Here is a 27,554-nt window from a genome sequence, read left to right as displayed (position 1 = left end):
TTTTTCACAAAAATGTTGATTTAGCGACACATTTCACACTTTTTCAAGAGGCAACAACAAAACATGTACCCCACAGGTTGTTATCTAATTTCTTGTGAGCGCAGGGATACCCCACATGTGGCCAAAAACCTTTGTCTGGATAAATGGGAGGGCTTGGAATGGAAGGAGCACCATTTGAATTTTGGAAAAGTTGAAGTAAAGTGCGCTCACCATGTCACATAAGCAGGGCCCCTTGGGTACCTATACATCAGAAACCTTCCACAAGTGACCTCATTTTGGAAACTGGACCCCTCAAGGATTTTATTCAGGAGTATAGTAAGCATTTTGAATCCACAGGTACTTCACAAAAATGTTGCTAGTACACAGTGTCAGCCTTCCTGCAGAGATGTGAGTGTTGTCCACGGGAGAACGCAGCTGCCCATGCCCACGATTTCGGTTCAGGCTGCTGTGGACTTTAGCTCTATTCTACCTGCAGAAAACACTCATCTCCGCAGCATAAATTGACATGCTGACGCTCGGGAAGCTGCGCCACAGGTCGGTTTATGCTGCAGAGAAAAGAAACACAGTGGGCACGGGATTTCTAAAAATCCTTCCACTGTGCTTCTACTGCACAACGCAGCGTTATGGACGCAGGGAAAACACTCTGCGCCCAAAACGCTGCAAACCCTGATTGTGGGCACACAGAGTAAAATGCTACAATGGATGAATGGATAGATGTCAAACATATATATAATGTCCACCCCCCTCTGCAGATTCTAAGCTGGCGCCCTTTAGTGCCTTTCATGTGACACTAAATGGTGTCTAGCCTTGTATTTAGCCCAAAAGAAAAAAAAAGAATTAAAATAAATGACGTGGGGTCCCCCCTATTTTTGATAGCCAGCTAGGGTAAAGTAGACAGCTACAAGCCTGCAAACCACAGCTGACAGCTTCATCTTGTCTGGTGATCAATTTAGAGGGCTCCCCAAGCTGTTGTTTTTTTTTTTTTAATGATTTATAAATAAATAATTAAAAAAAACAAACAAACGTGGGGTCCCCCCAAATTAGATCACCAGCCAAGGTGAAGCTGACAGCTGGGGTCTGGTATTCTCAGGATGGGAAGAGCCATGGTTATTGGACTCTTCCCAGCCTAAAAATAGCAGGCCGCAGCCACCCCAGAAATGGCGCATCCATTAGATGCGCCAATTCTGGCGCTTCGTCCCAGCTCATCCCGCGCCCTGGTGCATTGGCAAACGGGGTAATAAATGGGGTTGATACCAGGTGTGTAATGTCACCTGGCATCAAGCCCAGCAATTAGTTATGTCACGGCGTCTATCAGATACCCGACATAACTAATTGACAGTAATAGCAAAAAAAATTGACAACAAAAAAAAATTTATTTGAAAAAACACTCCCCAAAACATTCCCTGATTAACCAATTTATTGAAAAGAAAAGAAAAAAAAAATCCGCTGTAATCCATTTGGACGTCCCACGTCGACTCTGGACCTTCTAGAATATGGAAGACACGTTCAGGGAACGTATCCCCCATTTTCTAGGTGTACAGACCCTCCATTTGAGGAGAGTGGGTGTAAAAAATCTGCACCCACCCTCCCTGGGTCACAGCTGCAGTGTGCCGAGCAGCAGCAGCAGCAGCAGCCAGCGTCCTGAACACAGGAAGCTGACAGCTGCGCTCTGTACATGTGACCGGCATCTGCTGTGAAGGAGCCGGAGGAGGGGGCCGCGGGGGATCAGCGCTCTGACAGGTATGTATGACACCGGGGAACACCGGGGAGGATAGGGGGGACCCGGCAGGGCCTAGGGAGCAGGTTTCTGTCGCATGTGTTATGGCATATACGACAGAAACCATAGGAACAGTGTGAATGTGACCGGCGCGCTGCTGTGCTCGGCGGTGCGCGCGGCCATCTTGGATTTTCGGGAGGGGGTTGGGGGTCGGGGGGGCACTTTGGGGACACCGGGGGACCGGAGGGAACCGAGAAAGAGATTTATCTCCCATCTGACATGTTTGATCATGCCAGATGGGAGATAAATCATTTTTTACCGGCGCGGTCATTTACTATAACTTGATGATCGGTATACGGTGTATACCGGTCATCAGGTGAGCGGGGACCGGAAAAACCGGCCCGAATCATGATCTCCAGGGTCTCAGCTACCCCCGGTAGCTTAAACCCCGGAGATTTTCTGACGCTGGGGGGCGCTATACACTTATTTCTGCCCGCCGTTTTAAAATGGCAGAAAGGAATAAGTACCCTTTTTTGGTGCCGTTTTAAAACGTAACGCGGTCGTAATGGGGTTAAACAATTGTTCTTTTGGTTGTGTTTTAAAAGGATGCAGCCAATCAGAAAATATTGCGGATGTAACCCCTCACTCAGTCATTAGCATAAATTACCAATGGCGTAGGAGAAGATGCACAGCCAAATACACAGAGATTTGCTCATTCTTAGTAGCAGCGTACCAAACTTTAATGAATTGTGGTTTCATGTTTGCTATTTAGGCCTCCCAAAAGTTTAGTCACTGTTGTTTGAAAAATTGCAGTGTTAGGCTATGTGCACACACTGCGTTTTTTTGACGCTGCGTTTTTGTGCGTTTTTGGCCGCTAAAAACGCACAAAAACGCACCTGCGGCAAAAATGCACACGTTTTTGCTGCGATTTGGTACGTTTTTGGCTGTGTTTTGCTGCGTTTTTGATCTCTGCATTTTGCTGCGTTTTTCCAATGCATTGCATGTGGGGAAAACGCAGAAAAACGCAGGAAAGAATTGACATGTCCATTTTTTTTAAAGCTCAAAAACGCAGCTTAAAAAAAAAGTTGTGTGCAGACAGCAAAAATGAAAACTCATAGACTTTGCTGGGGAAGCAAAGTCATGCAGTTTTGAGGCCAAAAACGCACCCAAAAATCGCGAAAAACGCCGCGAAAAACGCACTGTGTGAACTTACCCTTAGAGGAATGTGGTTAATTGGAGAGACAGCAAGCAGTATGACTGGCTAATAGCTGCAGATGCTGGCTAGATTTTATTTCCTGCACTGTAGAGAATATCGCAACCAACTTTTACCAGTGTTACCATTGCCACCAACGAAGTACTTCACCTCTTAGAAAAAGGGAGAATCTTGACAAGGCAACAATAATATATGATCAGTAAGGTGAAGGGTCTGTTTGACCAATGGAAGAGTCTCAAGCAGAATGCTAAAAAGCGAACCAAAACACAAGAATCCAAGGAGAAAAAATGATCTACTAAACTTAAAGATTTTTTTGATGTCGCTCATGCTGATGCCATGAAACGTATAAAACTTCAGGAAGACTGTGACGTCTTGCATGCTCAAAGATAAAAAGATCATCATGAAAAATTAGGACCATTAAGCGGAAAGCTGGCCAAGGTTGAGGAAAGAAGATTTATGAGAGAATTACAGACAGAGAAATGAAGAAAAAAGTAAACTGAGCAAATTCAGCAGTCGACAACACCAGCTGAACTTTGCAGTAGTTGTCGCAGTTGTGGTGACAACCAAACTTCCGATAATGATAGTGATAAGGGCAAAGAGCATTTTAAATCCAAAAAACATAAGTCAATTAGACCTGTCAACATTGTGACTATAGGTCCAGTCACACTAAGCAACTTACCAGCGATCCCAACAACGATAGGGATCGCTGGTAAGTTGCTAGGAGGTTGCTGGTGAGATGTCACACTGCGACGCTCCAGCGATCCCACCAGCAACCTGACCTGGCAGGGATCGCTGGAGCGTCGCTACACGAATTGCTGGTGAGCTCACCAGCAACCAGTGACAAGCCCCCAGCGCCGCGTGGAAGATGCTGCGCTTGGTAACTAAGGTAAATATCGGGTAACCAACCCGATATTTACCTTGGTTACCACCTGCACGGAGCTACACGTGCAGAGAGCAGGGAGCAGCGCACACTGAGCGCTGGCTCCTTGCTCTCCTAGTTACAGCACACATCGGGTTAATTACCGGATGTGTGCTGTAGCTACACGTGCAGAGAGCAGGGAGCCGCGCACACCGCTTAGCGCTGGCTCCCTGCTCTCCTAGTTACAGCACACATCGGGTTAATTAACCCGATGTGTCCTGCAGCTTCATGTGCACAGAGCAGGAGCCGGCACTGACAGTGAGAGCGGCGGAGGCTGGTAACAAAGGTAAATATCGGGTAACCAAGGACAGGGCTTCTTGGTTACCCGATGTTTACATTGGTTACCAGCCTCCGCAGAAGCCGGCTCCTGCTGCCTGCACATTTAGTTGTTGCTGTCTCGCTGTCACACACAGCGATCTGTGCTTCACAGCGGGACAGCAACAACTAAAAAATGGCCCAGGACATTCAGCAACAACCAACGACCTCACAGCAGGGGCCAGGTTGTTGCTGGATGTCACACACAGCAACATCGCTAGCAACGTCACAAAAGTTGTTCGTTAGCAGCGATGTTGCTAGCGATGTTGCTTAGTGTGACGGGGCCTTAAGGAAGTTGCTGCAGATGTAGACAGAACTAATACCAGTGATAGAAAAGTGACTATTTGCTGCTGCTTCTCAGTATCCAAACAATCTCCCATTGAACAGCCAATCTATCAGACAGGCTCATCGCTGGCATTGAGAGTTTGCAACAAAAGCTATCAAAGTTTCCTTTGATCACAGTGGATTATTGACTGTACACTGGGACAGGAAAAGCTATGCAAGCCAGACCTGCAATGAAACTGCTGAACGACTGGCAGGATCATTGCCAGGAGGAGAAATTGAAAAGTTGTTGTTAGTCATAGAGATACTTAACAGCACAGGAGCAGCACAAGTTAAGGCCGGTTTCAGACATCCGTGTTTCAGGTACAGTACGTGTGACTAGAGTTGAGCGCGGTTCGTGGTTCTCCAGTTCGCGGTTCGAGTGATTTTGGGGGGTGTTCTAGTTAGAACTCGAACTCGAGCTTTTTGCTAAAAACTCGACAGTTCGAGTTACGTTCGAGAATGGTTCTATCAGCAAAAGCAGGGCTTTTTACAGCTACAGTGGGCAGGGAGCCCTCGCTGGCAGCCTGCGGTAAGCTGGTAACCAAGATAAACATCGGGTATCAAAGCAAAGTGCTTTGTTTAGTAAACCGATATTTATCCTAGTTACGTGTGCAGGAAGCCGACACTTCCCCGCTCAGCTCGCTCAGGCCCCCTCCTGCACGCGGCATGTACACAAACACACTCACACACACACACTCACCTGTCCCCAGCCATGCAGTCCACGACACTGACGTCCTCAGCGCCACATGGCCCCGCTATGCTCCACCCTCTTCGAACTCTGCCGCCCGCACACATGGCACCTATAGGCTCCGCCCACCTGGCACTCTGCACGCATGGCCCCGCTAGGCTATGCCCACCTGGCACTCTGCACATATGGCCCCACTAGGCTCCGCCCACCTGGCACTCTGTACACATTACCCCGCTAGGCTCCGCCCACCTTACACTCTGCACACATGGGTCCGCTAGGCTCCACCCACCTGGCACTCTGCACACATGGCCCCTCTAGGATCCGCCCACCTGGCACTCCACACACATGGCCCCGCTAGGCTCCACCCACCTGGCACTCTGCACACATTACCCCGCTAGACTCCACCCACCTGGCACTCTGCACACATGGCCCCGCTAGGCTCCGCCCACCTGGCACTCTGCACAGATGGCCCCGCTAGGCTCTGCCCACCTGGCACTCTGCACACATGGCCCTGCTAGGCTCTGCCCACCTGGCACCTTGCACACATGGCCCCGCTAGGCTCCACTTACCTGGCACTCCGCACACATGGCCCCGCTAGGCTCTGCCCACCTGGCACTCTGCACACATTACCCCACTAGGCTCCGCCCACCTGGCACTCTGCACACATGGCCCCGCTAGGCTCCACTTACCTGGCACTCCGCACACATGGCCCCGCTAGGCTCTGCCCACCTGGCACTCTGCACACATTACCCCGCTAGGCTCTGCCCACCTGCAACTCTGCACACATTACCCCGCTAGGCTCTGCCCACCTGGCACTCTGCACACATGGCCCCGCTAGGCTCCGCCCACTTGGCACTCTGCACACATTACCTCGCTAGGCTCTGCCCACCTGGCACTCCGCACACATGGCCCCGATAGGCTCCGCCCACCTGACACTCTGCACACATTACCCCGCTAAGCTCTGCCCATGTGGCACGCTGCACAAATCACCCCGCTAGGCTCCGCCCACCTGTCACTTTGCACACATGGCCTGCCAAGCTCCGCCCACCTGGCAGTCCGCACACATGGCCCCACTAGGCTCCGCCCACCTGGTAATCTGCACACATTACCCCGCTAGGCTCCGCCCACCTGGCACTCTGCAGACATGGCCCCGCTAGGCTCCGCCCACCTGGCACTCTGCACACATTACCCCGCTAGGCTCTGCCCACCTGGCACTCTGCACACATTACCCCACTAGAATCTGCCCACCTGGCACTCTGAACACATGGCTTTGCTTGGCTCCACCCACCTGGGACTCTGCACACATTACCCCGCTAGGCTCCGCCCACCTGACACTCTGCACACATTACCCCGCTAAGCTCTGCCCATGTGGCACTCTGCACAAATCACCCCGCTAGGCTCCACCCACCTGGCACTCTGCACACATGGCCTGCCAAGCTCCGCCCACCTGGCAGTCTGCACACATGGCCCCACTAGCCCTGGCAATCTGCACACATTACCCCGCTAGGCTCCGCCCACCTGGCACTCTGCAGACATGGCCCCGCTAGGCTCCGCCCACCTGGCACTCTGCACACATTACCCCGCTAGGCTCTGCCCACCTGGCACTCTGCACACATGACCCCGCTAGGCTCCGCCCACCTGGCACTCTGCACACATGGCCCCGCTAGGCTCCGCCCACCTGGCACTCTGCACACATTACCCCGCTAGGCCCCGCCCACCTAGCACTCTGCACACATTACTTTGCTTGGCTCTGCCCACCTGGCACTCGGCACACATTACCCAACTAGGCTCTGCCCACCTCGCACTCTGCACACATTACCCCACTAGGCTCCGCCCACCTGGCACTCTGCACACATTACCCCGCTAGGCTCTTCCCACCTGGCACTCTGCACACATTACCCCACTAGAATCTGCCCACCTGGCACTCTGCACACATGGCTTTGCTTGGCTCCACCCACCTGGCACTCTGCACACATTACCCCGCTAGGCTCTGCCTACCTGGCACTCTGCACACATGACCCCGCTAGACTCCGCCAACCTGGCACTCTGCTCACATGGCCCTGCTAGGCTCCGCCCACCTGGCACTCTGCACACATTACCCCGCTAGGCCCCGCCCACCTAGCACTCTGCACACATTATTTTGCTTGGCTCTGCCCACCTGGCACTCGGCACACATTACCCAACTAGGCTCTGCCCACCTCGCACTCTGCACACATTACCCCGTGTGAGGTAGCGTGGTCGGCTGCGCAGCAGAAGACACGGGATCCAGGCACCAAGGGTCACAGCACACGGTTTAATATCCAAACAAAAGTCCACAACAGTACACATGTGCCTCTCCGGCAGAGAACTCAGGGAGTTGTGTTCACTCCCTCACACTCGGCACCCCCGCCCTTGTTCCTGTTTCCTTTTAACCCTTCTTTCAGCCTGTAGGGAAACAGCATTAACCCTGGAGTGGAGTTGCTTTCTATCATGGAGTGAGCACAACCGGGGCGAGACATACCAGCCGTCATAGATAACCCCGGTCACAGTCTCACACCCGCTAGGCTCCGCCCACCTGGCACTCTGCACACATTACCCCGCTAGGCTCCGCCCACCTGGCACTCTGCACACATGGCTTTGCTAGGCTCCGCTCACCTCGCACTCTGCACACATGGTCCCGCTAGGCTCGCCCACCTCGCACTCGCACAGGAGAAAGGCGACATCACCAACCTCACTGGGGACACACGCAGCCGGCTGCGGGCACCGATCTACACCGAACTTGGTTTACCATTGACTCTGCGTGGTTTAATCGTGAGTACACCAGTGCCATCAGGCACCGCGCTGCAAGCGAGCCCCTGCGTCCTGCAACCCCCCGCTCCTGCCACCTGGCCCCGGGACCAACAAACCCCCTACCCACGGAGGGGTCAACACCTAGCTGCGATCCACCACTGATCCCGGATGAGCCCCCGCACCCTCACCGCAGCGGTGGTGCCCATCACCTCACCACGACCCGTGGGTGGCGTCACGAACTGTTACCTGTCACCGCGGCTCCGGCCGTGAAACCGGTCCACCCCAAACCAAACAACCAAACCCCCCCCCTTTCCAGAGACACGTGGCCCCTTGTCCGGAGGCGCTCGAGCCACCGACAACCCGAGCCCGGATCAGAGCAGCTCGGCGGAGAGCAGCCGAGCCCCCAGAGTGGTACAGATCCATAGCTTCAACCTACATGAGGTGGTCACATGTTCACTCCAGTGCCATTTTCTACTGCTTTTCACAGCGTAGAGCGCTCTGGTTATTTTCTAGTGCTTGTTAACTTCATATCAGTCTTTTCTGTCATTATAATGGCAGAAAGACACATAATGTCCCACTCTCCTGTATGTTATAATTTTGCACAATTTGGTGCCTTTCATGTGGCACTAAGGGGTGCTTAGCCTTGTATTTAGCCAAAAAAATAAAAAAAATGACGTGGGGTTCCCCCTATTTTTGTAGCCAGCTAGGGTAAAGCAGACGGCTGCATCCTGCAGACCACAGCTGGCTGCTTCACCTTGGCTGCTAATCCAAAACTGAGGGCACCCCACGCAGTTATTTTAAATTAAATAAATAATTTTAGAAAAAAAACACGTTGGGGTCTCCCCAAAATTGGATCACCAGCCAAGGTAAAGCAGACAGCTGGGGTCTGATATTCTCAGACTAGGGAGGTCCATGGTTATTGGACTCTCCCCAGCCTAAAAATAGCAGGCCGCAGCCACCCCAGAAGTGGCGCATCCATTAGATGCGCCAATCCTGGTGCTTCGCCCCAGCTCATCCCGTGTCCTGGTGTGGTGGCAAATGGGGTAATATATGGGGTTAATACCAGATGTGTAATGTCACCTGGCATCAAGCCCTGGGGTTAGTGATGTCACGCGTCTATCAGATGCCCGACATCATCAACCTAGTCAGTAATAAAAAAAAAATAGACGACAAACACATTTTTATTTGAGAAAACACTCCCCAACACATTCCCTCTTTAACCAATTTATTAGAAAGAAAAACAAATCCAGGTCTGCTGTAATCCAAAGGGTTTCCATGACGATCCACACTGTCCCAGTCAATGAAGAGCAGGATGTAGAGATGAGCGAACCGGTCGCGGTTCGGCTCGAGTTCGGTTCGCCGAACGGGGGTCCCGTTCGAGTTCGGTTCGTCGAACGTTCGACGAACCAAACTCGAACCTATAGGCTATAATGGGGGGCAATCACAAACACATAAAAATGCATTATAAATGTACACAAACAGTTAATAAACATTGCCATAACACTTACCGGTCCCCTCGATCCCTTCTGCACTCTGTCTCCTGCCGCTATTCCATCCGATGATCGCTGAATGCTCCCGGTGACCGGCACTGCAGCAGTGAAGCAGGACCTATCGTGACGTCAAAATAGCCATGTGACCAGTCACGTGGCTATTATCTCATTAGCTACAGACTGGTCACATGACTATGACGCGTCATGTAGGACCTGCGAGTGCATCTCTCCGGTACACGGTGCACATATGTGTATCGCCGTGTACCGGCGACATGCTCTAGCACACGGTCGACTCCCCATTCCGTTAGGGACCGGCTGACACAGCCGGTCATTAACGGAGGTTGCCATAGCAACGCAGTTAGCGGTGACGTCACCGCTAACCGCGGCTCCGAGAGCACCGTTGCTATGGTAACGCGTCTATCAGCGTTACCGCTAGCAGCACTGATCACTCACGGAGTTAAGGCTGCACGCTGCTTCCCGATTGTAGTGAGGATTGTAGTGAGGATGGAAGTTCCTCAGCCCCAAGTGATGAGCTGGGTAAACTCATCCTCACTACAATCGTCACTACTACTACACTAGTGAGGATTGTAGTGAGGATGAGGTTCCTCAGCCCCAAGTGATGAGCTGGGTAAACTCATCCTCACTACAATCGTCACTACTACTACACTAGTGAGGATTGTAGTGAGGATGGAGGTTCCCCAGCCCCAAGTGATGAGCTGGGTAAACTCATCCTCACTACAATCGTCACTACTACTACACTAGTGAGGATTGCAGTGAGGATGGAGGTTCCCCAGCCCCAAGTGATGAGCTGGGTAAACTCATCCTCACTACAATCGTCACTACTACTACACTAGTGAGGATTGTAGTGAGGATGAGGTTCCTCAGCCCCAAGTGATGAGCTGGGTAAACTCATCCTCACTACAATCGTCACTACTACTACACTAGTGAGGATTGTAGTGAGGATGGAGGTTCCTCAGCCCCAAGTGATGAGCTGGGTAAACTCATCCTCACTACAATCGTCACTACTACTACACTAGTGAGGATTGTAGTGAGGGTGAGGTTCCTCAGCCCCAAGTGATGAGCTGGGTAAACTCACCCTCACTACAATCGTCACTACTACTACACTAGTGAGGATTGTAGTGACGATGGAGGTTCCTCAGCCCCAAGTGATGAGCTGGGTAAACTCATCCTCACTACAATCGTCACTACTACTACACTAGTGAGGATTCTAGTGAGGATGGAGGTTCCTCAGCCCCAAGTGATGAGCTGGGTAAACTCATCCTCACTACAATCGTCACTACTACTACACTAGTGAGGATTGTAGTGAGGATGGAGGTTCCCCAGCCCCAAGTGATGAGCTGGGTAAACTCATCCTCACTACAATCGTCACTACTACTACACTAGTGAGGATTGTAGTGAGGATGAGGTTCCTCAGCCCCAAGTGATGAGCTGGGTAAACTCATCCTCACTACAATCGTCACTACTACTACACTAGTGAGGATTGTAGTGAGGATGGAGGTTCCCCAGCCCCAAGTGATGAGCTGGGTAAACTCATCCTCACTACAATCGTCACTACTACTACACTAGTGAGGATTGTAGTGAGGATGGAGGTTCCTCAGCCCCAAGTGATGAGCTGGGTAAACTCATCCTCACTACAATCGTTACTACTACTACACTAGTGAGGATTGTAGTGAGGATGAGGTTCCCCAGCCCCAAGTGATGAGCTGGGTAAACTCATCCTCACTACAATCGTCACTACTACTACACAAGAAAGAAAGAAGACAGAAGAGCAGGATCGTGGAGGGCTGACAGGGGGTAATAAAGATGGAGTCTCTAATGTGTCTGTGTATTTATTTCTATTAAAGTATTTTTTCTCTGTGTGGTGTTTTTTTTTAACCCTTTATTGGAGATTCTTAATGGCCGGGTCAAACGTGCCTGACATTAAGAATCTCTGGCTTAATACTGGCTAGTAAAACAAAGCCAGTATTAACTCATGATTACCCAACAAGCCATCCGGCTCCAGGGCTGTTGGAAGAGTTGGATACAGCGCCAGATGATGGCGCTTCTATGAGAGCGCCATTTTCTGGGACGGCTGCGGACTGAAATTCACAGCAGAGACGCCCAGAAACCTCGGGCTAACCTGTGCTGCGGATTCCAATCCCCAGCTGCCTAGTTGTACCCGGCTGGACACAAAAATGGGGCGAAGCGAACGTCATTTGTTTTTTAATTATTTCATGAAATAAGTGAAATAATTAAAAAAAATGGGCTTCCCTATATTTTTGGTTCCCAGCCGGGTACAAATAGGCAACTGGGGGTTGGAGGCAGCCCGTGGCTGCCTGCTGTACCTGGCTAGCATACAAAAATATGGCGAAGCCCACGTCATTTTTTTGGTGGGCAAAAAAATTCTGCATACAGTCCTGGATGGAGTATGCTGAGCCTTGTAGTTCTGCAGCTGCTGTCTGCTCTTCTTCATACAGACAGACAGCAGCTGCAGAACTACAAGGCTCAGCATACTCAATCCAGGACTGTATGCAGAAGTTTTTTGCCCCCTGAAAAAATTATGTGGGCTTCGCCATATTTTTGTATGCGAGCCAGGTACAGCAGGCAGGTATGGCTGCCCCCAACCCCCAGTTGCCTATTTGTACCCGGCTGGGAACCAAAAATAAAGGGAAGCCCTTTTTTTATTATTTCATGAATTTCATGAAATAATTAGAAAACAAATGACGTAGGCTTCACCCCATTTTTGTGTCCAGCCAGGTACAACTAGGCAGCTGGGGATTGGAATCCGCAGCACAGGTTGGCCTGAGCTTTCTGGGCCCCACTGCTGCGAATTGCAGTCTGCAGCCGCCTCAGAAAATGGCATTTTCATAGAAGCGCCATCTTCTGGCGCTGTATGCAACTCTTCCAGCACCTGCCTGCTATACCTGGCTAGCATACAAAAATATGGCGAAGCTCACGTCCTTTTTTTGTAGTTTTTTGGCAAAAAAAATAAAAAATGCTTCCCTGGATTTTCCATTGCCAGTGAAGGTAACACCAAGCAGTGGGGGTTAGCAGCCAGTAGCTGCTTGGATTACCCTTACCTAGCAATACAAAAAATGCAGCGGGAGGTCATATATATTTTTTTTAATTATTTATTTAAATAACTAAAAACAAAATGGGCTTCCCTGTATTTTGATTGCTGGACATCACAGTGCTGTAAAAATAAATCTTTAAAAAAATGACGTAGCGGTCTGCGGTATTTTTGATTCTCAGCACAGATAAAGCAGACAGCTATGGGTTGCCACCCCAGTCTGCCTGCCGTTACCTTGGTTGGCAATCAAAATACAGGGAAGCCCATTAATTTTTTCTATTTAAAAAATAGTTAAAAAAAAAATGACGTTGGGTCCCCCCATTTTTGATAGCCAGCTAGGGTAAAGCAGACGGCTGTAGCCTGAAAACCACAGCTGGCAGCTTTACCGTGGTTGGGGATCCAATGTGGAGGTCCCCTCAGGCTCTTTTTTATAATTATTTTATAAATATTAATAATTACACAATAAAAGTAGGGTCCCCCCCAAATTGGATCACCAGCCAAGGTAAAGCGGACAGCTGTGGTCTGGTATTCTCAGGGTGGGAAGGTCCATAGTTATTGGGCCTTCACAGCCTAAAAATAGCAGGCCGCAGGCACCCCAGACGTGGCGCATCCGCTAGATGCGCCAATCCTGGCGCTTCACCCCAGCTCATCCTGTGCCCTGGTGCAGTGGCAAACGGGGTAATAAATCGGGTTGATACTAGCTGTAAAGTCACCTGAGATCAAGCCCAGCAGTTTGTGATGTCATGGCGTCTATTAGATACCCAACATCATAAACTGTCAGTACTAACAAAAAAAAAAAAATCGACAAAAGAAATTTATTTGAAAAACCAGTCCCCAAAACATTTCCTATTTCACCAATTTATTGTAAGAAAAAAAATAAAGGGGTCCCACGACGAAACTGGACCGTCTAGAATATGGGGGGGAGACACTCAGGGAACGTATCCCCCATTTTCTAGGAGTGCGGACCCTTCATGTGAGGAGTGTGGGTGCAATGAATCTGCACTCACTCTCCCCGGGTCCACAGCAGCAGAGTCCATGTCGTAATGGTTGCTACCAAAGCTGCAATGCCCTGCTCATGAGGTAAGGGCATGCCTAATCAGGAGAACTACTGTAGAGGAAGCTCTGCTCACTAGTATATAGGTGCTCAGAGGTAATAATAGATAAAATTAGTGAGTAGCCTCAGCACTCTAAATCTCCCAGACTAAGTCAGTAAGTCACAACGGATAGTAATGCAAAATCACTCTTTATTGATCCGTATTAAGAAAAAAATTTTCATAAGCATCTATGTTTTTGTCCAAAACAAGTTACAAATGACGTTTCGGCCTGAGCCTTCGTCAGATTGGACTTATCTGCATGTAATCATGAAAAATGACAATAATCAGTATCACATAAGAGTGAGAGAACAATAACATAAACTCGAACAATGTAGAGGTACAATTGGGATGCAGCAAAAAAATTGCAACACAGCAAGAAATGAAACACATGATACAAATGTCATAACACAGTACAAGGACAATATAGTAATGACAAATATGGGGTCAGAGTAGGCTTAGACAGCTCTGGTACGAAAGAGATGTCAATCATAAAGTAACATGTGCAGTAGGTGTAGAGCTACACTATGCATGGCAGAGCTAATGGGTAGACCGACCATAGAAAAAGAATGGAGAAAAAGTGGAGAAAAAGTCGAGAAAAAATGGATAAAAAGTGGAGAAAAAGTGAAGAAAAAGTGGAGAAAAAGTGGAGAAAAAGTGGAGAAAAAAATGGAGAAAAAGTGGAGAAAAAGTGGAGAAAAAGTGGAGAAGTGAAGAAGTGGAGAAGAAGTGGAGAAAAAGTGGAGAAATAGTGGAGCACCCTTTGGTGCCTTTCATGTGACACTAAGGGGTGCTTAGCTTTGTAGTTAGCCAAAAAAAATGAAAAAAAAATGACGTAGGGTTCCCCCTAGTTTTGTAGCCAGCTAGGGTAAAGCAGACGGCTGCAGCCTGCAGACCACAGCTGGCAACCTCACCTTGGCTGGTAATCCAAAACTGAGGGCACCCCACGCTGTTATTTTAAATTAAATAAATAATTAAAAAAAAAAACACGTAGGGGTCCCCCAAAATTGGATTACAAGCCAAGGTAAAGCAGACAGCTGAGGCCTGATATTCTCAGACTAGGGAGGTCCATGGTTATTGGACTCTCCCCAGCCTAAAAATAGCAGGCCGCAGCCGCCCCAGAAGTGGCGCATCCATTAGATGCGCCAATCCTGGTGCTTCGCCCCAGCTCATCCCGCGCCCTGGTGCGGTGGCAAACGGGGTAATATATGGGGTTAATACCAGATGTGTAATGTCACCTGGCATTAAGGGGTTGGTGAGGTCAGGCGTCTATCAGATACCCGACATCACCAACCCAGTCAGTAATAAAAAAAAATAGACGACAAACACATTTTTATTTGAAAAAACACTCCCCAAAACATTCCCTCTTTAACCAATTTATTAGAATGAAAAACAAATCCAGGTCTGGTGTAATCCAAGGGGTTGCCATGACGATCCACACTGTCCCAGTCAATGAAGAGCAGGATGTTCCCCATTGGCTGGGAGAGCAATGCAGTGACCTGAGCTAACATCAATGGGTCAGCCCAGGTCACTGCAGGGCATGACAAGTGCTGCTGTCAGCGAGGTACATTACCTGCGCTGATCTCCAGCACACTGACAGCCCCTGTCACTGAGTTCAATGACCGCCGCCTTCACAGCCAAGAATCGCGAGAGGCCCATGACGTCACCGCTAGTCAGTCTCGGGTCGGAAGCGAGAGAAGGTGATGTGACAAGCGGCGGCCATGGAGGACAGTGACAGCGCTGAGGTCGGGATGGCGGGACTTCATCACCGCAGGCAGGGCCGGCTCCAGGTTTTTGTGGGCCCCGGGCGGAAGAGTCCCAGTGGGCCCCATAAACACGCAGACACACACACATACACAGATACATACACGTACATATACATATTTAAAGACAAACTCACAAAAATACATATAAACAGACAAATCTATACAGTCATATACACTGACATACATAGGTACACATCATACATGCATACATACAGAGACACACACTGCTATGCTGCATACATACATACATACATACATACAAACACACACATACTGCTCTGCATGCATACATACATATAGACAGACACACACACACTGCTCTGCTGCATACATACATATAGACAGACACACACATACTGCTCTGCTGCATACATACATACAGACACACACACACACACTGCTCTGCTGCATACATACATACAGACAGACACGCATACTGCTCTGCTGCATACATACATGCATACATACATACAGACAGACACGCATACTGCTCTTCTGCATACATACATACAGACAGACACGCATACTGCTCTGCATGCATACATACAGACACGCATACTGCTCTGCTGCATACATACATGCATACATACAGACACGCATACTGCTCTGCTGCATACATACATGCATACATACAGACAGACACACATACTGCTCTGCTTCATATATACATACATACATACAGACACGCATACTGCTCTGCTGCATATATACATACATACATACAGACACGTATACTGCTCTGCTGCATACATACATGCATACATACAGACACGCATACTGCTCTGCTGCATACATACATGCATACATACAGACACGCATACTGCTCTGCTGCATACATACATGCATACATACAGACAGACACGCATATTGATCTGCTGCATATATATATACATAAAGACACACATACTACTCTGCTACATATATACATACATACAGACACGTATACTGCTCTGCTGCATACATACATACATACAGACAGACACGCATATTGCTCTGCTGCATATATATATACATACATACATGCATACTACTCTGCTACATATATACATACATACAGACACGCATACTGCTCTGCTGCATATATACATACATACACGCATACTGCTCTGCTGCATATATACATACATACATACAGACACGCATACTGCTCTGCTGCATATATACATACATACATACAGACACGCATACTGCTCTGCTGCATACATACATGCATACATACAGACAGACACGCATATTGCTCTGCTGCATACATACAGACAGACACGCATATTGCTCTGCTGCATACATACATACATACATACAGACACACATACTGCTCTGCTTCATATATACATACATACACGCATACTGCTCTGCTGCATATATACATACATACATACACGCATACTGCTCTGCTGCATATATACATACATACATACAGACACGCATACTGCTCTGCTGCATATATACATACATACATACACGTATACTGCTCTGCTGCATACATACATGCATACATACAGACAGACACGCATATTGCTCTGCTGCATATATATATATATACATACAGACACGCATACTACTCTGCTACATATATACATACATACAGACACGTATACTGCTCTGCTGCATACATACATGCATACATACAGACAGACACGCATATTGCTCTGCTGCATATATATATACATACATACAGACACGCATACTACTCTGCTACATATATACATACATACATACAGACACGCATACTGCTCTGCTGCATATATACATACATACATACAGACACGCATACTGCTCTGCTGCATATATACATACATACAGACACGCATACTGCTCTGCTGCATACATACATGCATACATACAGACACGCATACTGCTCTGCTGCATATATACATACATACATACAGACATGCATACTGCTCTGATGCATATATACATACATACAGACACGCATACTGCTCTGCTGCATATATACATACATACATACAGACACGCATACTGCTCTGCTGCATATATACATACATACAGACACGCATACTGCTCTGCTGCATACATACATGCATACATACAGACACGCATACTACTCTGCTACATATATACATACATACAGACACGCATACTGCTCTGCTGCATATATACATACATACAGACTTGCATACTGCTCTGCTGCATATATACATACATACAGACACGCATACTGCTCTGCTGCATATATACATACATACATACAGACACGCATACTACTCTGCTGCATATATACATACATACAGACACGCATACTGCTCTGCTGCATATATACATACATACAGACACGCATACTGCTCTGCTGCATACATACATACATATAGACACACATACTGCTCTGCTGCATGCATACATACAAACACACACCTTGCTCTGTGGGGCCCACACACGCGGCTCCGGGGGCCACACACACGGTTCTGCGGGGCTCACACACGCACGGGGGGACAGGGAGGGGCGGGGAGGGAGTGATGTCCCACATACTGATCAGGTCACGGTGCAGATGGGGCCCACACAGCGCCGGAGGGAAGCGATTTGCTGGGGGTCGCTGGCTGGCACTGTGACTCCTTCATCTGTGCGACCGAGCAGGACGCCGGGCGGTAGCTCTGCCCACAGATGATGCTCAATGCAGGAGAACACAGTGAGCCTTAACAGGCCGGCAGGCACAGTTTCCAGTGCCAAGGACTGCTGCCCCCGGGCCGACCGCAGGTAAGCCGAACGGGACCATGTGTGTGTGTGTGTGTGTGTGTGTGTGTGTGTGTGTGTGTGTGTACGTGTGTACATGCTGCGGGCAGGAGGGGGCGGAGTGAGCTGAGCGGGGAAGTGTGGGCTTCCTGCACGTAACTAGGATAAACATCGGGTTACTAACCAAAGCGCTTTGCTTGGATACCCGATGTTTATCTTGGTTACCAGCTTCTGGCAGGCTGCCAGCGATGGCTCCTGCACACTGTAGCTGTAAAAAGCCCTGCTTTTTGCTGCTAGAACCGCTCTCGAACGTATCTAGAACTATCGAGCTTTTGCAAAAATCTCGAGTTCTAGTTCGATCTCGAACAGCCCCCAAAATCACTCGAGCTTAGAACTGGAGAACCTCGAACCGCGAACCGCGCTCAACTCTAGCAGGATGTTCCCCATTGGCTGGGAGAGCAATGCAGTGAGCTGAGCTAACATCAATGGGTCAGCCCAGGTCACTGCAGGGGTTGACAAGTGCTGCTGTCAGGAGCGAGGTACATTACCTGCGCTGATCTCCGGCACTGCTGACAGCACCTGTCACTGACTTCAATGACCTTCACAGCCAAGTATCGCGAGCGAAATTATCGTCAGTAAATAAATTCTGTGCATAAGAACTACAAAAATATATATTTTTTTGTGCACCCCTCCTCCATCCTTTCTTAGCACAAGAGCCAGCCCTCAGTGCTGCAGTTTTGGTCACATAAGAGACCTCCCACACATGGCAAAGCAAAGTGCTTGTACTTAACCATATCAAAACCGTTGGCCACAGAATATTCTTTGTTACCATTATATTTCTCCCCCTTCCTTCCCTGGGAGGGGGAACAGATTAGTTCTCATAAGGATAATAGACAGGCACGAGATTCAGACATTTCCCTCATTAGAGGTAACCCTTAGGTTAGGGATAGCCTAGGAGTGCCCTGTCCTTCACTATCCTGCAGCCACATTGTTATACCTATTCTCATCAGCTTTTGTAGGTCAGATTCAGTTACTCAAGTCTATGAAGTTTGATTAAAAATGGAATAATGTTTCCCATTAGTGTTCATTTTTTAACTGACCAATTGCCAATTGTCAATAGAAAAATATATTCTGGAAATGTACGTTTTTAAGGTATGTGGAAAAAAAGGATGAAAAGTGGATACAAAACAGAGGATGACAAATGGGCAGAAATCGGACTGTTTTTGATGGATACAAAAAGGAAATGGAGGTGTAAATGTACCTTATCACACTGTCAGCACAGATTTAATATTTCTTTTGAAAAGAGGAATAAGTAAAAGCCAGGTGTCATCTTTTCTAAAGTTCTAAGACAAGGTGTTCCAGCTTTTTCATTTTATGGGGAATGGAGAGTTTTTACTAAAACAGACATGTAAGATGAACTGACAAGTCCACTTTAAATGAATGTACTGTATATATATCACAGCACTCTATACATTAGTTACATTCAGATATGGAACTGGAAATAAAAACTATACAAATTAACCTTTTTATATTTGGTCAGCTGCACCTGATAACAAGAGTTTTATTAAAAGACATAGAGCACTCAAACTAAAAGACAAAAGCATCTCCTTTGAAGATGAAATCAAATAGATAACTTGTAGGAAGAGTCTGATAAGCTCTTAAATGTACATCATGTGGAAAGGAAGCATAATGTATGATAATGTGAACATTATGTTCTTAAGTAAGAATTTTGTTTGTAAAATCTACAGGATAGTGTGGGAACAAAAATCGCACCTTTGCTGAGTTTAGTTTTTATTTTTTACCTCATTTTTCTATTCTTCCATCGTCCTTTTGCATTCCAATGTGCCAATGATAAAGCTGTCACTTCTTTTTGCAATGTCATGACACATTACACAAGTTTAATCTCTGCAGAATGGAAGATAGAAAATATACTGTATTTAGATTTTATCATTTTGTGAAATGTATACAATTTTGAAACACATTTATAAAATACAAGAATAAAAGTAAAAAAAAGAAATATTCTGTCATTTTTCAATCTGAAACTTATGTTTTGACCTATTAAACTTAATTTAGACACAAAAGAGTGATCTAATGTCTGCTTTAATTGCTATTACTAATATAATTACAAAAGCAAAAACACTGACCGGCATCTATAAATTAATGGGAATAGGAGCTATGACTACATGAAACACAAACAAAAAAATACAGCAGCAAACTGTAAGCGCTATGATATTTGCAAACATAGAAATTTAAAGTGGATTAATGCTATATGGAATATACTTAGAGAAATGAAAATACAAGGAGCATAAATTGGCCAATTCATGTGAGCCCAACAACCGTGAAAAGGCAACCCTTCTATGATGGGACCTTAACTTATTTCATGTATCTCCTGGATTTAAAGTTTACCAATTTATGGTTAGACAGGATCAAGTACTAATAAAAAACACACCCTGGGGCGTGATGGTTATTATTAACTGATTTTTGTAATATTAGAAAATATTTTATTACTGTGAATAATTAAAAAGACTGTTAAATGTCCTAAGTTTCATATGTACTTTTTAGGGCCGGTTTTGAACAAAACGTGGCACTGGGTAAAAGTTTAAAAGTGGCCCTCAAATTTTAAAATATTTGTAGCATCAAAAATAAAAATTTAGGGTGTGATCTGATTTCAAAATGCTAAGTTAGATCCAATTTATTCAAGTCAATTGGCACTTTTCACAGACTGAGAAGGAATGAAAGAATAGAATAATCACTAGACATGAGCGAACTCAAACAGTAAAGTTCAGGGTTTTTACTGGTGCCTGGGGCTGGAACGCAAACATTTAAAATTGTCTATGTCAGAGTTAGGAGATTGGGTGTGTTTCATATGCTAATAAAGTTTGTTGAAAGTCTGCAGTGCAGCTAATCAACATGTTTTTCGGTAAGGGGAAGATGCCTGTATGCTGCAGTGAACAATTAATAAAAATAAAAAAAGGATGTGGGGTCCCCTATATTTTTGATAACTAGTGCAGGTAAAGCAGACAGCTGCAGGATGCAGCCCTCAGCTGTCTACTTTTCCTTTATGGGGTTAGCAAAAATAGAGAGGATCCCACTCTGTTTTATTTTTTTATTTATTTAAATAATGAAAAAACAATGCAGGATTTGTACACTTGCACCATTTAGTGCCTTTCATGTGCCAATAATGGGTGTGTATAGCCTTGTTTAAAGTAATAAATAAATAGATATAAAGAATTACTTGGGGTCCCTGATGTTTTTGATAACCAGCCAAGGTAAAGCAAACAGCTGGGGGATGGTATGATCAGGCTAGGAAGACCCATGCTTATTTGGCTGTTCCCAGCATAAAAATAGTAGCCCACAGCCACCCAAAAGTGGTGCATCCATTAGATGCCCCAATCCTGGCTCTTTGATTGGCTCTTCCCATTTGCCTGGTTCTGTGGCAATTGGAGTAATACTGTTCAGGTTGATATATGCTGTGATTTGACCACTCCAGGGTAAGTAATGGTGAATTGTCTATCAGACACCCACTTTACTAAGCTGGTAAGTATAAAGTTAAAAAATAACACACACAAACAGGAAAAAAGCTGAAAAAAGACTCCTCCACACTCCATTGTTCATCAATTTATTAATTTTAAAAAAATCCTCCACGTTACAATGTAATTCAATGATGAATAAAGACTCCCCCACACTTTTTCGTTTACCAATTTTTTAATTAATAAGAAATCCTCAAAGTTTCGACGTGATCCAATTTAATGGATGCGCCACTACTGGTGTGGCTGTGGGCTGCTATTTTTAAGCTGAGCAGAGCCAAATAACCAAGGGCCTTCACCGCCTGATAATACCAGCCCCTGGCTGCTTGCTTTATTTTTGCTGGTTATCAAAAATATATACAATATGTGTCTTCCAATTCTTATTATATACACTATGAGGCCCTATATGCTGTATAATAACACCACTGGCTCTTATACACAGCATGAAGTTCCCACATCCCACTATATGCTCTATGAATGCACCCCAGACTCACAAAAACCCAGTATGCTCTCTATATATAGTGAAGAGACTCTCACAGAATTCTATATACAGTATGAATAATCCAAAACAACTTAAGGCCCCGTCACACTAAGCAACATCGCTAGCAACATCGCTGCTAATGAACAACTTTTGTGACGTTGCTAGCGATGTCGCTGTGTGTGACATCCAGCAACAACCTGGCCCCTGCTGTGAGGTCGTTGGTTGTTGCTGAATGTCCTGGGCCATTTTTTAGTTGTTGCTCCCCCGCTGTGAAGCACAGATCGCTGTGTGTGACAGCGAGACAGCAACAACTAAATGTGCAGGCAGCAGGAGCCGGCTTCTGCAGAGGCTGGTAACCAATGTAAACATCGGGTAACCAAGAAGCCCTGTCCTTGGTTACCCGATACCAGCCTCCGCCGCTCTCACTGCCTGTGCTGCCGGCTCCTGCTCTGTGCACATGTAGCTAGCTGCAGGACACATCGGGTTAATTAACCTGATGTGTGCTGTAAGTAGGAGAGCAGGGAGCCAGTGCTAAGCATTGTGCACTGCTCCCTGCTCTGTGCACATGTAGCTGCAGCACACATCAGGTAATTAACCCCATGTGTGCTGTAAGTAGGAGAGCAAGGAGCCAGCGCTAAGCAGTGTGCGCTGCTCCCTGCTCTGTGCACATTTAGCTGCAGCATACATCGGGTAATTAACCCGATGTGTGCTGTAGCTAGGAGAGCAAGGAGCCAGCGCTCAGTGTGCGCTGCTCCCTGCTCTCTGCACGTGTAGCTCCGTGCGGTGGTAACCAAGGTAAATATCGGGTTAGTTACCGATATTTACCTTAGTTACCAAGCGCAGCATCTTCCACGCGGCGCTGGGGGCTGGTCACTGGTTGCTCGTTAGCTCACCAGCAACTCGTGTAGCCACGCTCCAGCAATCCCTGCCAGGTCAGGTTGCTGGTGGGATCGCTGGAGCGTCGCAGTGTGACAGCTCACCAGCAACCTCCTAGCAACTTACCAGTAGAGTTGAGCGCGGTTCGTGGTTCGTGGTTCTCCAGTTCTAGGCTCGAGTGATTTTAGGGCATGTTCTAGATCGAACTAGAACTCGAGCTTTTTGCAAAAGCTCGATAGTTCTAGAAACGTTCGAGAACGGTTCTAGCAGCAAAAAAACAGCTAAATCCTAGCTTGGTTTCTGCTGTAATAGTGTAAGTCACTCTGTGAATCACACTATTATGACATTTCAGTGTATACTGTGCGGGAACAGCGCCTTCAGATCACTGCTGTTTGTATAATGGCGATCGCCATTTTTTTTTTTTTTTTCTTGTCTTCCTTCCCTAAGCGCGCGCGTCTTGTGGGGCGGGCCAGCATGTCAGCCAATCCCAGACACACACACAGCTAAGTGGACTTTGAGCCAGAGAAGCAACGGCATGTGTGATAGGATGTCCATGTCACATGTCCCTGCATTATAAAACCGGACATTTTCTTCCAGGACGCCATTATCTGCCTTCTGCGTCTTTGGTGTCAGACATCACTGTCGCAGCTCCGTCCTCCTGAGTCCTATAGCCGATACAGCTGTATGCGCTGCATACACAGCGTTAGACAGCTTAGGGAGAGCACTTTATAGCAGTCCTTTTAAGGGCTCAAACCGGCAGGGTCAGAGAGCCATAGGTGACAGGTCCTGCAAACAGCAACAGCGTCTGTGTAGCCAAGGTCAGGGATTTCCTCCCTGCATTTCACCATTAGGAGGGAATAGAAAGGCAGGCTTCCATTCCTCTACCCAGAGCACCACAATCCTGCCACTGTACCCTCTTGTCCTCTGCACACTCCAACTCATTATAACTAAGCCATTATACTAGCAAACACTCAGTGTACCTAGTGGCATCCTAAACGTGGCTATTGGACTTTGCTATAGTCCCACTAGTGCAAAGACATTTGCAGAGCACGTCTGCCTGCATTGCACACTCCAACTTTTTTAAACTAAGCAATTTTACTAGCAAACACTCAGTGTACCTAGTGGCATCCTATACGTGGCTATTGGACTTTGCTATAGTCCCACTAGTGCCAAGACATTTGCAGAGCGCATCTGCCTGCATTGCATACTCAAACTCATAACTAAGCCATTATACTAGCAAACACTCAGTGTACCTAGTGGCATCCTATACGTGGCTATTGGACTTTGCTATAGTCCCACTAGTGCCAAGACATTTGCAGAGCGCATCTGCCTGCGTTGCACACTCCAACTCATAACTAAGCCATTATACTAGCAAACACTCAGTGTACCTAGTGGCATCCTATACGTGGCTATTGGACTTTGCTATAGTCCCACTAGTGCCAAGACATTTGCAGAGCGCATCTGCCTGCGTTGCACACTCCAACTCATAACTAAGCCATTATACTAGCAAACACTCAGTGTACCTAGTGGCATCCTATACGTGGCTATTGGACTTTGCTATAGTCCCACTAGTGCAAAGACATTTGCAGAGCGCATCTGCCTGCGTTGCACACTCCAACTCATAACTAAGCCATTATACTAGCAAACACTCAGTGTACCTAGTGGCATCCTATACGTGGCTATTGGACTTTGCTATAGTCCCACTAGTGCAAAGACATTTGCAGAGCGCATCTGCCTGCGTTGCACACTCCAACTCATAACTAAGCCATTATACTAGCAAACACTCAGTGTACCTAGTGGCATCCTATACGTGGCTATTGGACTTTGCTATAGTCCCACTAGTGCAAAGACATTTTCAGAGCGCATCTGCCTGCGTTGCACACTCCAACTCATAACTAAGCCATTATACTAGCAAACACTCAGTGTACCTAGTGGCATCCTATACGTGGCTATTGGACTTTGCTATAGTCCCACTAGTGCAAAGACATTTGCAGAGCGCATCTGCCTGCGTTGCACACTCCAACTCATAACTAAGCCATTATACTAGCAAACACTCAGTGTACCTAGTGGCATCCTATACGTGGCTATTGGACTTTGCTATAGTCCCACTAGTGCAAAGACATTTGCAGAGCGCATCTGCCTGCGTTGCACACTCCAACTCATAACTAAGCCATTATACTAGCAAACACTCAGTGTACCTAGTGGCATCCTATACGTGGCTATTGGACTTTGCTATAGTCTCACTAGTGCAAAGACATTTGCAGAGCGCATCTGCCTGCGTTGCACACTCCAACTCATAACTAAGCCATTATACTAGCAAACACTCAGTGTACCTAGTGGCATCCTATACGTGGCTATTGGACTTTGCTATAGTCCCACTAGTGCAAAGACATTTGCAGAGCGCATCTGCCTGCGTTGCACACTCCAACTCATAACTAAGCCATTATACTAGCAAACACTCAGTGTACCTAGTGGCATCCTATACGTGGCTATTGGACTTTGCTATAGTCCCACTAGTGCAAAGACATTTGCAGAGCGCATCTGCCTGCGTTGCACACTCCAACTCATAACTAAGCCATTATACTAGCAAACACTCAGTGTACCTAGTGGCATCCTATACGTGGCTATTGGACTTTGCTACAGTCCCACTAGTGCCAAGACATTTGCAGAGCGCATCTGCCTGCGTTGCACACTCCAACTCATAACTAAGCCATTATACTAGCAAACACTCAGTGTACCTAGTGGCATCCTATACGTGGCTATTGGACTTTGCTATAGTCCCACTAGTGCCAAGACATTTGCAGAGCGCATCTGCCTGCGTTGCACACTCCAACTCATAACTAAGCCATTATACTAGCAAACACTCAGTGTACCTAGTGGCATCCTATACGTGGCTATTGGACTTTGCTATAGTCCCACTAGTGCCAAGACATTTGCAGAGCGCATCTGCCTGCGTTGCACACTCCAACTCATAACTAAGCCATTATACTAGCAAACACTCAGTGTACCTAGTGGCATCCTATACGGGGCTATTGGACTTTGCTATAGTCCCACTAGTGCAAAGACATTTGCAGAGCGCATCTGCCTGCGTTGCACACTCCAACTCATAACTAAGCCATTATACTAGCAAACACTCAGTGTACCTAGTGGCATCCTATACGTGGCTATTGGACTTTGCTATAGTCCCACTAGTGCAAAGACATTTGCAGAGCGCATCTGCCTGCGTTGCACACTCCAACTCATAACTAAGCCATTATACTAGCAAACACTCAGTGTACCTAGTGGCATCCTATACGTGGCTATTGGACTTTGCTATAGTCCCACTAGTGCAAAGACATTTGCAGAGCGCATCTGCCTGCGTTGCACACTCCAACTCATAACTAAGCCATTATACTAGCAAACACTCAGTGTACCTAGTGGCATCCTATACGTGGCTATTGGACTTTGCTATAGTCCCACTAGTGCAAAGACATTTTCAGAGCGCATCTGCCTGCGTTGCACACTCCAACTCATAACTAAGCCATTATACTAGCAAACACTCAGTGTACCTAGTGGCATCCTATACGTGGCTATTGGACTTTGCTATAGTCCCACTAGTGCAAAGACATTTGCAGAGCGCATCTGCCTGCGTTGCACACTCCAACTCATAACTAAGCCATTATACTAGCAAACACTCAGTGTACCTAGTGGCATCCTATACGTGGCTATTGGACTTTGCTATAGTCCCACTAGTGCAAAGACATTTGCAGAGCGCATCTGCCTGCGTTGCACACTCCAACTCATAACTAAGCCATTATACTAGCAAACACTCAGTGTACCTAGTGGCATCCTATACGTGGCTATTGGACTTTGCTATAGTCCCACTAGTGCAAAGACATTTGCAGAGCGCATCTGCCTGCGTTGCACACTCCAACTCATAACTAAGCCATTATACTAGCAAACACTCAGTGTACCTAGTGGCATCCTATACGTGGCTATTGGACTTTGCTATAGTCCCACTAGTGCAAAGACATTTGCAGAGCGCATCTGCCTGCGTTGCACACTCCAACTCATAACTAAGCCATTATACTAGCAAACACTCAGTGTACCTAGTGGCATCCTATACGTGGCTATTGGACTTTGCTATAGTCCCACTAGTGCCAAGACATTTGCAGAGCGCATCTGCCTGCGTTGCACACTCCAACTCATAACTAAGCCATTATACTAGCAAACACTCAGTGTACCTAGTGGCATCCTATACGTGGCTACTGGACTTTGCTATAGTCCCACTAGTGCAAAGACATTTGCAGAGCGCATCTGCCTGCGTTGCACACTCCAACTCATAACTAAGCCATTATACTAGCAAACACTCAGTGTACCTAGTGGCATCCTATACGTGGCTATTGGACTTTGCTATAGTCCCACTAGTGCAAAGACATTTGCAGAGCGCATCTGCCTGCGTTGCACACTCCAACTCATAACTAAGCCATTATACTAGCAAACACTCAGTGTACCTAGTGGCATCCTATACGTGGCTATTGGACTTTGCTATAGTCCCACTAGTGCCAAGACATTTGCAGAGCGCATCTGCCTGCGTTGCACACTCCAACTCATAACTAAGCCATTATACTAGCAAACACT

This window comes from Anomaloglossus baeobatrachus, chromosome 2 (genome assembly GCF_048569485.1).
Source record: "Anomaloglossus baeobatrachus isolate aAnoBae1 chromosome 2, aAnoBae1.hap1, whole genome shotgun sequence".
In the NCBI taxonomy this organism is placed as follows: Eukaryota; Metazoa; Chordata; class Amphibia; order Anura; family Aromobatidae; genus Anomaloglossus; species Anomaloglossus baeobatrachus.
Note: the sequence above shows the minus strand (reverse complement) of the source record.